The sequence below is a fragment of the Cervus elaphus genome, chromosome 22 (assembly GCF_910594005.1).
Source record: "Cervus elaphus chromosome 22, mCerEla1.1, whole genome shotgun sequence".
In the NCBI taxonomy this organism is placed as follows: domain Eukaryota; kingdom Metazoa; phylum Chordata; class Mammalia; order Artiodactyla; family Cervidae; genus Cervus; species Cervus elaphus.
This window is the reverse complement of record NC_057836.1, coordinates 25,135,184-25,147,215: the sequence shown is the minus strand read 5'-3', so window position 1 is coordinate 25,147,215 and position 12,032 is coordinate 25,135,184.

Here is a 12,032-nt window from a genome sequence, read left to right as displayed (position 1 = left end):
ATTTTCATCATTCTGCATGTTTCTGGCTTTTTTGTATATCTCTGGATGTTCTTCTAAAATCTCCCTTGCTGGATTATTCTCCCCTTCCTGTCCATTTACCATTGCAGTTTTAAAAGATTAATCCTAATCTCTACTATTTTCCTCTGTATCTGTGCCCTAGCATTCTAATCTATGACTATGTTTCAATTCCCACCAAGGCAGACTATCCAAAGAGTTATATCAGCAGGCTTTGTACAACACTCTTTTGACCCATGCCAACCCTGCATGCTTAAAAGTCCTTTTGAATGTTTAAAACACCTTAAGCATTAAAATGTCTATAAATAACAAATGCTGGAGAGGGAATAGAGGAAAGGGAACCCTCCTACCCTTTTGGCGGGAATGTAAATTCTACAGCCATTATGGAAAACAGTATGAAGATTTCTTTTCCTTAAAAAACTAAAAATAGAGTTGCCATATGATACAGCAATCCCACTCCTGGGTTTACATCCAGAAAAGATGAAAACTAATTTTAAAAGATACATGTACTCCGGTATTCATAGCAACACTGTTAACAATAAGCAAGATATGGAAGCAACTTAAATGTCCATAGACAGATGAATGGTGTATCTATATCACATCTTATACACACACACACACACAAACATATGCATGCACACAATAGAATACTGCTCAGCCATAAAAAAGAATGAAATAATGACATTTGTAGCAACATGGATGGACCTAAAGATGATCATACTAACTGAAGTAAGTCAGAAAGAGAAAGACAAATACTATATGATATAAATTATATGTGGGATCTAAAATATGACCCAAATAAACAGACTCACAGACATAGAAAACAAACTTATGTTAACCAAAGGGGGAAAAGGGTGGGGGGAGGGGATAAAGGAAGAGTTTGTTTGAGTTTAGCAGGTACAAACTACTATGTATAATATAGATAAACAACAAAGTCCTACTGTACATTACCAGGAACTATATTCAATATATTGTAATAAAACTTACTGAAAATAATATCATAAAGAGTAAGTGTGTGTGTGCACATGTGTGCATGCGCACACATGCAAAGTCACTTCAGTTTTGTCTGACTCTTTGTGACCCTATGGAGCACAGCCTGCCAGATTTCCCTGTCCATGGGGTTCTCCAGTCAAGAATCCTAGAGTGATTGCCATGCTGTTCTCCAGGGGATCTTCCTGACCCAGGGATCGAACCTGCATCTCCTGTGTCTCTTGCATTGTAGGCAGACTCTTTACCATATATGGGCTTCCCAGGTGGTGCTAGCTATAAACATATATACCTAAAATCACTTTGCTGTACCCCATAAAGTAATTCAACATTGTAAATCAACTATACTTCAATTAAAAAATAAAAACACCTCAAATTTTAAAAGTCTGAAACTGAGCTCCTAATAATTCCCCCAGAATTATCTTATCTCCATAAATGATACCAGCACCAAACCATTTTTCACAAGCTGAGAACCAAGGAATCATCATTGATGCCTCCTTCTCCTCCCCGATAATACCATATCCAATTTGATTCAATGTCCTGTCATTTTATGTCTGAAATAGTTATGTCAATTCACTTTTCTCTATCCCAACCACTTTCATTCTAGTTCAAATTAACATTATCTCTTGTCTGAATGATTACAATCCCTTCCTAATTGTAAGAGTCTACCTGTAACCCCTACAGTTTCTTCTACTTTGCCTTGAAACACAATAGGACTTAAAGCAGGTTCCATCTGCCCCCATATGAGCTGAGTTTGATGAGCTCACTCTGACTTTCTTATATAAATCCAAGCAATGGCTTGAATCCAACCAGTCCATCCTGAAGGAAATCAGTCCTGAATATTCCTTGGAAGGACTGATGCTGAAGCTGAAACTCCAATAGTTTGGCCACGTGATGTGAAGAACTGACTCATTTGAAAAGACCCTGACACTGGGGAAATTGAAAGCAGGAGGAGAAGGGGACAACAGAGGTTGAGATGGTTGGATGGCATCACCGACATGATGTTTGAGTAGCACATAAGTTTGAGTAGGCTCCGGGAGTTGGTGATGGACAGGGAGCCTGGCGTGCTGCAGTCCATGGGGTCGCAAAGAGTTGGACACGACTCAGCGACTGAACTGACTGACTGACTGTGGCTCCTAAGTCCCTCTGTCTCTTACCTTCATTTCAAGCCTTTTGTCACACCTCCATCTCCTCTGCTCTCTAACCTTCTAAATTCCATACGTACTGTGTCTCCTCCTGACAGAGTCGTGTGTCTGGTCTCTATTTCTAGAATGCTCCTCTCTTCTCTTTAATCTGATGTCTGCTCAAACTTCACTTCCTGAGCCTTATCGCACAGTTGCAGGTTTCAGAGCCCATTAGTACTTTTATTATTGATATTTTCCTTTTTTTAATCACCATTTACCTAATTGAATGTCTCCTTCATTAGACAGTAAACTCTGCAAGCATAGACATTATGTCAAGTATTTGTTTGCCACTGTCTCCAGAGGATTTGTCCGTTTCAGGAAAAAAGTAGGTACCCAGAAACTATTGGTGGAATGAATAAAGCAGCATAATTACCAATTAAAATTATACTATCAAACATTGAAATATGAAATATTTATGTTACTGTTTTGGTCTGATTGTTCAAGATGCAAATCTCTCCTCCAGTTTCACTTAGGCTTTTTTACAAAACAGCAGACAAGAGTCAGCAAAGTAATAGTGATAGCATGACTTATCCTGGAAAACCTTGCAGAACAGCTAAGAACAGTGAGTGACGAAGAAGAGGAGCACGGAGGAGCAAATAATTTTTATTAGGATGATGTACTGTGCTGTGTCTAGTCGCTCAGTCCTGTCCGACTCTCTGCGACCCTGTGGACCATAGCCTGCCAGCCTCCTCTGTCCATGGGGATTCTCCAGGCATGTTACCATGCCCTGCTCCAGGGGATCTTCCAAATTAAGATGATAGTTTTACTCAAAATTTAGGCAATCCTTCAACTTTTGAATGGATAAAGAAACCGTGATCTATACAACAACAGAATATTACTCAGGGATAAAAATAAACTACATGCCACAGATGAATGAATCTCAGATACATTATGCTAAGTGAAGAGAAGTCAGACCCAAAAATCCACCCACTGTATGATGCCACTTTTGGAAATGGCACAACTATAGGGAGAAAAGAAAAAAACGGATCAATGGTTGCCAAGGGCCAGAGGGGATGAGAGAGAGTGACTAAAAAGGGACACAGGGAACTTTTGGGGGAATGGAAACGTTCTAAGTTTTGATTTTGTTGGCAGTCACATGACATGGGCTTGTCAAAACTCATCAAACTTTACCTTAATAAGAATAAATTTTACTATATTTTTTAATTTAAAAAAAGCCAAAAAACCAAATCCAGGCAAGAATTAAGTATGGTCAAAAAGCATTCTGTCCCATGACAAAATAGTTTTTAAAATGAAAATATTATTTTATGTTCTTGTATGGGAGTATCAGCATTTCTAAGAGCATTTCAAAATGTTTAAAGGTAACAGTGTTTTAGTTACAGTGTGATTGACTCTCCCCAAATATCTCAGGATAAAATCTTAGGATTAAGCTTATGAAATTACTTAGCTCTCTTCCACTTTTTCTCCTTTTAACTGAGAGATTTACATGGATTATTCATTAAGTCACCCAGCAAACATGTATTTTTCAACTTGTGCCATATTGGGCTCAGCTAAGACAATTCAGGGAGCTTTCAAACTGGTGGAAAAAATGATATACTAAAAGAACTATCAAAAAGAGAAAATACAGTAAGTAAAAGCAAAAATAGAGACAAATGCTAAAAGCATTCAGGAAGGGGAGAGAGTGTTTATACATTTGAAGATCCTGAAATCTGGAAAACCCAGGTTATGCCTTGAAACATGAGTAATTAGGGGAGTTGAGGTGACAAATTGACATAGGAAAATCCTTTGCTCACCAATACCCATATCTCTCTCTTCTTCCTGGGAGCACATAGCTTGATTGCACTTCCCAGTTTCTCTTTAAGTGTTGAGATAAAGTCATGGAATGCGGTAGAAGCTATGTGCATCTCCAAGCCTGGCCCATAAAAACCTCCAGGCACAATCTTCACTTTCATCCTGAAGAGAGAAGCCTCTAATGACCTAAAGAAGTTAAGACTCCTAAGATGAAAGGACCCTTGATCCCTGGCCTTGGCAAGAAAAGAGAACACCAGTCAACCCACTCTGGACCATGATCTGAAAGGTGAAGAGATATATTTAGACCAGGAGACCATCAAAGGCCAGGTTAAGGGAACTAGGACTATTGAAATATTTTTGCAGTTACCTGATCAGAACTGGATCCTTTAGAAAAAAATGGCCTGAGTATATATTTTTTGTAAGATGGATTGATTGGGAAAAAAGAGAGTATCAAGGGATTCCAAATTTTAGTACAAGTTGAACTAAATTAATCATTTAGAAAATCTGCTTTGGGAAAGTGACTGCAGAAGTAAAAGATTTGTGACTGTAAGAACATGTTCAAACCTCTGTGAACCCTTAATTTGCTACGTACAAGAGCCTTGCAGACAACACCCTGGGCCCGCACATATGGTTTAGCCAAGAGAAACGCTTTCCATCTGAGACCCGTAGAACCTACTCGCTCTGTCAAGGTTTCAAGCTGTCTTATCCCTACTCATCTTCACAGAGTCACTCAGTTTGTTTGCTTGGCTTTCCTTTCTTGGTGCTTCACTTCTACCGACTTAGTGCATGTCTCCCTGAACTCCATTTTTTTTTTTTTTGCAATTTAGATTATCTGAGTCCCTTCAAAATTGTTTCTGGTCATTCTTATTGGATCCCATTGATCTTTAAGCCTGTCCTTACTTTCTGGCACTGTATGAACAATTTAAAAATCTGTCCTTTTGATAAAACAAATTAAATTAACAGAGGTCTTAAATTATAATCTATTAAATTGCTTGGCAAATGTTTATTGTGCACTTACTATGTGGCAGGCTCTGTTTTAATGCTCAGAATAGGAACAAAACCAGGAATGGCCCTGGAGGCGGTGATCTCTCTGATGTGTTGCAGTGATCTCTCTGATGTGTTCAAGTGCTGTGTTTGAGGATCAGCCTAAAGGCTAGTGTGTTAGGAATGGAATGTTTATAGAGGACATTGGTGGTAGATGAGGGTGAGAGATGTTGACAGAAGATTGCATGGGACCTCAAAGATCATTATAAAGACTTTGACTTTAACCAGAGAGATAGGAAACTGGTTCAGAGTCTTGTGTAGAAGAGTGATATTGTCTAACTTAGGTGTACTCCTAGCCTCTGTGTTGAGAATATCCTCTTGGAAACAAGGTGAGAAGACCTGTTAGAAGGTTATTGGATATGCAGATAAGAAATAATGTGCAGTGGAGATGCTGAGAAAGTTTGAGAGTCAAGAATGAAAAACATTTGCTCAGGAATCAGATATAAATTAGTGAGAATAAGTAAAAACAGGAACTTGAGATGACACCCAGGTTTTTAGTTTAGACAGGATGGACGAGCCATTATTTGGTTAAAGGAAGACTGAGCTAGTGTAGGGGTTGAGGATAGACTAGGAGTTCAGTTTTGGACATGTTAATTTTTAATACTTATTAGACATCTCATTAGACAGGTGGATAGAACGTAGACAAATCATTCTGGAAATGAGGGGTTCAATCTGGACTGGAGTAATACATTTAAATAACTTTAGTGTAGAAAATGGTATTTAAAACTTTGAAACTGAGATCACCAAGGGAGAGTGTAGATAGAGAAAAGAAGAAATCAAAGGGTTGAGAATTAGCTTTATTTCAACTTCGGGCCTTGCAAAATGCAGCAATAAACTCCCTAGAAACAAACGAAGAGAAAAACCTCCTCTCCCTCCATTGTGGTGAAGATAATTTGTCCACCTATATGTATGATGGTTGTATGATAGCTATTTGATAGTATGAGCAATTTATAAAGTAGTTATCTTAATCTGTCTTAACAGAACACTCTGAATATATACATATAGATAAGTACTAAAATAAAGCATCTATATGTACATACACTTCACTAAACATTTTGTTGGTAGTGTTTTCAGTCTTTTTTGGCTTAATATGTGTTTTCCCATTAGCTGGACCCTTGATTAGATAAAAGCTCTCATTTGTTTATTCTTTTTTTCAAATGCTATTTGTTAAGTGCCTGCTATGTGTTCAGCATTTTTGTGGCTAGGTATTATGATTATAAACATCAATATTTTTACTATCTTTCTATTCCTTATTCTTTGAAAAACTCTGAGTTGGAATTTTTAGAAGAAACCAAGTGTGAATATTGCTATTTTTAGAGTGCTGAAAATAGATATGCAAAAATCAAATACGAATGCATCCACTCTGTTTTTATAACTACAGCAACACAAGCAAAATTTCATGTTGAGAAACTTTGTTATAAAAATGATTTTTAAAAATCCCACAACTAATACATCCAAAGATTTTATAAAGTCAAATGAGCTCAATTACTTCAAGCTTAAAAAGCCAATTAAATATTGGAGTCATGGGGTTCTTTGGCAATGACCTTGAAGAGCTGAAGGATGTTCTGGGAATCTCCCTGCTTTATTTCTGAAGCTACTAATTCTTGCAGGTCCCCACTGATCCATATCAACTACTGTTGGGCTTTTGATCTTAAACTAAGTACGCTGGCCTATCTTTGATATCATGAATTCTTATTGTTTTCATTTGCTTAAATATAAAAACCTGGTATTCCTTAATAATTATTTTTTAGACAATAACTGCAAGGTGAGGTAAATTTTTTTTTCAAAAGCTGAAGAAGTTTTATTTCCAATTTCCAGACTTCCTGGGTTTCACAAATTAAGTGAGCATGTTGACAGTAATTTAGTGAAAAGTGATCTATTTACATGGGTAACAGTCCCTTCTGAATCTTCCTTATAACTTTTGAACTTTAAAATGTTAGAAAAATTAGGTTGATACTAAATCACCATGTCATATAATATCAGTTATAGCAGCAACCAAACAATCTGCATTTCTATCTCTTGAAAACAAAATATCCCAAACCATTCAAGGTTCTTCATAAAGCGTGAAATTACCTCCTGTTACTGAGTCACAGAATAGAACTGGAGCATAAAATAAAGATAAAGATCTATACCAACCTGAAGAAAACTTGTCTACTTACAGATGTGCAAAAAAAAGCACAAGCATATGCCAGGGTCTGAGAAAGCCCCAAAGCTACAAAGAAATGGTTAGAAGCCTCATGCTTCTGGGCAATGGAATTTAGAAATTATTAATGTGGGAAGTTTCATCTACAAAAAATGCAAATCATTCCAGAAGCAAAGAGTTTTAAATGTCATTACTTGTACTCAATGAGAAAAACATATTTAGGAATACCAAGATCAATAACTAAATGTCACACTTTCCATGAATTGTTCATGAAAGTTGCATCTACCCAGTGAAGTGTGGAAGATAATAAATGCCCTGAAATTTGCTGGTCTGAATTTTGGTGTTACAGAGATTTAAAAATAAATGAGTAATGCATGTAGCTTTAAAGGTTAGCAAATACAAGATAAAATCAAGGAAAGTTGTTGAAAATAATGAGATGCTCTTACATAGACTGAAATGTAACGATCTCCCAGATATTATTAAGAAGAAATAATTTGTGAGTGAGTGAGTGAAAATCACTGTCGTGTCCGACTCTGCGACCCCATGGACTATACAGTCCATGGGATTCTCCAGGCCAGAATACTGGAGTGGGTAGCCGTCTCCTTCTCCAGGGGATCTTCCTAATGCAGGGATCGAACCCAGGTCTCCTGAATGCAAGTGTATTCTTTACCAGCTGAGCCACCAGGAAAGCCCAAGAAGAAATAATTTGTAGAAAAATATATATGATGTAATGCCATTTGTACAAAAATATGCATGTGTATAAGTAGACAGAAAAAACTGCCAGGAGAACTGATTTCTGAAGAGGGCAGAGTGGATGCAAAGCTTTTACATTTTATTCAACATATTTTCACAATGCTGAAAATTTTTATATTAAAAAATTATTTGATGGGCCTACTGGCTTTATAAAAACATTTTACACCAAATAGATATATACAGAAAAACCAATTATAAGAAAGATTTAGAACCTTACAAATTAATTAAAAAATAGACAAATGAATTGCTTACTAAAGACCTGAAAATACTGAGGATATAAGTGGGAACACCATGAATGCATTTGAAATAGACATGAGAGTAGTCACATACTAAAAAACATCTGTAGGAAGAAGTTCCTCAAACTAGATCCACAAGACTAAGAACAATGCTGTCATCTTCGTTGGCCAATTTCACTTAGATGTCTATGACAGAAGACAGGTATACAACAATGGCTGTAAGCTTGTGAGTTGCAAATAAGCTATTTTCAGTCCACTTAAAAAAAAAATCAATGTTATCATTGCAAATGTATTACATTGGAATGACAAGAGGTTAGAAAATTTATGTTATTCTGTATAACATCTAATACATTTAATTCTTTGCTGGTCCTTTAGAATAAACTCTTCCCATGCAATATTATTAATTATGTCAGTATCAGACATTTGTGCTGCTTAATATTCTGCAGTGAGCCAGGAAAATCCTTCAATGAGTTTAACTTTCCCTCAGGATTATGAATTTCATTAGAAACTAACAGCAATTAAAATGTGTCTGAGAGAAGTTAGTGACATCTGTATTGAAATAATGGAGCCAGGGAGATATCTCCATTAACCTGTTATGGTTAGCAGAGAAGACGAAAAAAAAAATGTGTCTTGATTGTTTGTTTTCATAAACAAACACACACAAATGATGCATGATTTGATCCCAAACACTACAGGAATAAAACATCTTTTATATTTCTGACTCAAGCAAGCACAAATTTTTACTTGAGGGCATTTTTTTGGTCACTTGTCTTTCTGATATTTTAAACCTCAAAACAATAATTTATCCAGTCACAAAAGGAAAGAGTTATTCATTATATCTACCCTCAAATCATATCAGAGATAAAGTACTTTGACATGTTCATATTTTATGTGAGATGTTTCTAAATAATTAACAATAGATTCCAGGAAATCAGCTCTGAAGACTGAAATTGTGTGGAAACAAGTGAAATACAGACACGTTTATATTTAAAAATAAATATTTTAAAATTTACATTATTCTATTCAGGATATTGGAAAGGATTCAGTTTTATTTGTGGAGGAAGTATCGTACCTCAGTACATGGTGATATTGTGGGTCCTAGAAACTCAAGTCTGAGAAATTGCATTCCTTGTCTTCTATAAGTAGCTATAATCTGATTTTCAAATTATTTTAATAGAGCAAAGTCGAATAACCATACTGGACTCTATGTATGGTGATAGCCTGGTGGTGTGTGTTGCTGAGGAAGAAATAATTCTATGAACTGACACTAAACAACTTCAGAGCCCAGAGATAGACCTAAGACCTCAAAGCTTATAGTTTAGGAAGCTTTTTAAAAGAAAAAGATTAAAAAGTGAAAATCCAAAATTAGATGTGAAAGTAAACATTTGCTTAGGATGAGAGAAAAATCACAATGAACTACAAGATTTTAAGTTAATAATTGCACAGGCATCATGAAAATCTGGAAAAATAACCTACACTTTTATCTGTCATAATCTTGTTGTAATTTTTGCCTACAGTTATTGGTTCATACTCTGGTTGCTTCTTTGTCTGAAAATAACATTGCACTATCATTTTGGTTGACGAATATAAACATAATATAGCTTTTTTTCTAGCATGGGTGATAAAACCTTACGTTTTATTATTAACACTCAGCACACATAAAGCATTTACTTTCCAAACATATTTACTGTATGTGTGTGGCTTTAGTTAGGCTTCCCAGGTTGCTCAGTGGATAAAGAATCTGCCTGCAATACAGAAGACACAGGAGATGCGGGTTCGATCCTTGGGTTGGGAAGATCCCCTGGAATAGAAAATGGCAACCCACTCCAGTGTTCTTGCCTGAAAAATCCTGTGGACAGAGGAGCCTGGTGGGTTATGGTCCATCTGGTCACAAAGAGTCAGATGCAACTGAAATGACTAAGCATGCATTCTTGGCTTTAGCTGAACCTTAAAAATACAAATTCTGATTTTATATTGCTTAATTACCATCAAAAAAGAAAATATGATCTGGTTATAATTATAAATGATACATTTTAAGAGTATGTCTGACAGGAGAGAATATCCATATTCACATGATACTGAAGACAAAATTCTCTCCTTACACCTTTAATGTCTGATGACTGAAGAATTTTTCAGATTCTACATGTGCTCATCCATGCTGAGCACTGTTTGTAAATAGTAATTCTTATTTTATTACATGTTGCAAAGAGTCAGATATGACTGAAGCAACTTAGCATGAACACACGCACATAGCTGTTTCATTTCATTGTATGCCAGAAACTAACAGCCTTATAAGGCAACTATACTCCAATAAAAATGTATCAAAAAAAAAAGTTTCATTAGCTTCAGAGCCTCTGCCAGCCGCTCACATGCACACAGCCAGAACTACACCTTCCCCTCCTTCCCCATGGATGGGAACAGCCTTCCTCAAGCTCCCTACCTACTCTTTGGCTGTAGTCTCACCTAGCTTCAGTTTTCTAAAAAATGTTGGTGGGATTAGTAGTGGTTACAAGCTGGTGGTCTAACAGGATGGTGACTTTTTTCTCCAGGACTGTCCCAACCGTAATTACAAAATCCAGAAGGCATTCATCCAGACTATACTGAATAAATCACCTTCAATATTTCAGTGAGGCATCTACTATGCTGTGTGCTTATATGGGGGCATATACATAATCTGTCCTGTGAATACATGGCAAGTGGTTGTTTCTTCATGAATTATTTTATTATTATGTACTATTTAACCCTCAAGCCAATATGCTAAAACAATCTATCTGATCAGTTCAATCAAAAAATAAGTAGCACAGTAATGATGATCAGGTTAGGCAATTTACTCAGTATAGCCGAAACCCCAGAACCTCACATTTAATAGTTTATGCTTCTCCTTGTATACAAAGAAACAAAAATCTGGCTCTTGATAATAAAATAAGATTATTTAATTTGATATTATATAGAGTGCCTGGTAAGTGACTTTGGGCAACACTGATTTGGAAGAAATTCAATTTCAACTAGTCGGTTGTCATATGAGATTTAGTGAGGGCATTTCATAATTAAATTTAATCATAGCAATCCCCACACTTTAATACCAAAATGGTCCTAATTTTAGATCTTTACCCCCAAATTTTTTCTTAAAATATTTCTGCCTGCTTCTCTTCTCAAATTACTTCTGTGACTACTGCATAATGAACATAAAGTAAAATAATTCCTGACCTATTGCTGTTGGGAAGCTACCTAATGAGAATACACAGGCATGACATGAAATGACACTGAATCCCCTGAAGTGGATTCATTTTCAGTTTGGTCTTCAAAAAGGAACTCCCCTTTTCCACTAAGGGAAATCAAATACATTTCTTCCCTTTTCACCTTTAGATTACAGAAAACTGTCATTGTGTAGAGAGTAGGGAATATGTTGAAAGTTAGAGAAACAAGACAGAGAACATTTGGATCTCAGGAAAAGAATCTAGTCCTGGAGGAAAAAGTTCTGACCTTCAAAATGGGGACATTAATGTAATCAACCTGCCAAAAGGTAGCAAGCTCAAGGTGTAGAAATTAGTGCCGTGTTAGGACTCAGCTATGACTTCATATGGTTGGTGGGTTATGTACTCAGCAGTGAGGAGGTGATAGCCAGACTTGGTGAGGGAGCAACAAGGTTGTTGAGGCATGCATAACCCCCATCCCTGATGGGTATTGTGAAAACAGTTTTATATCTTGTATATTGGTTGTCTGAAGATATATTCCATACACAACAGAATAGCACCCCAATATCTAAGCGGTTCATAGCAGCTGCTGTGATTGTGAATCCTCAACAGACCATTTCATTGCTTTGTTTTTCTGGGTAATGAGATGTGTGAATCATCAGTGAATTGTGAGAAGAGTCCATTGCTGCATTTCCAGGGATATAAAGGTATCCCACCTGGATGTGAT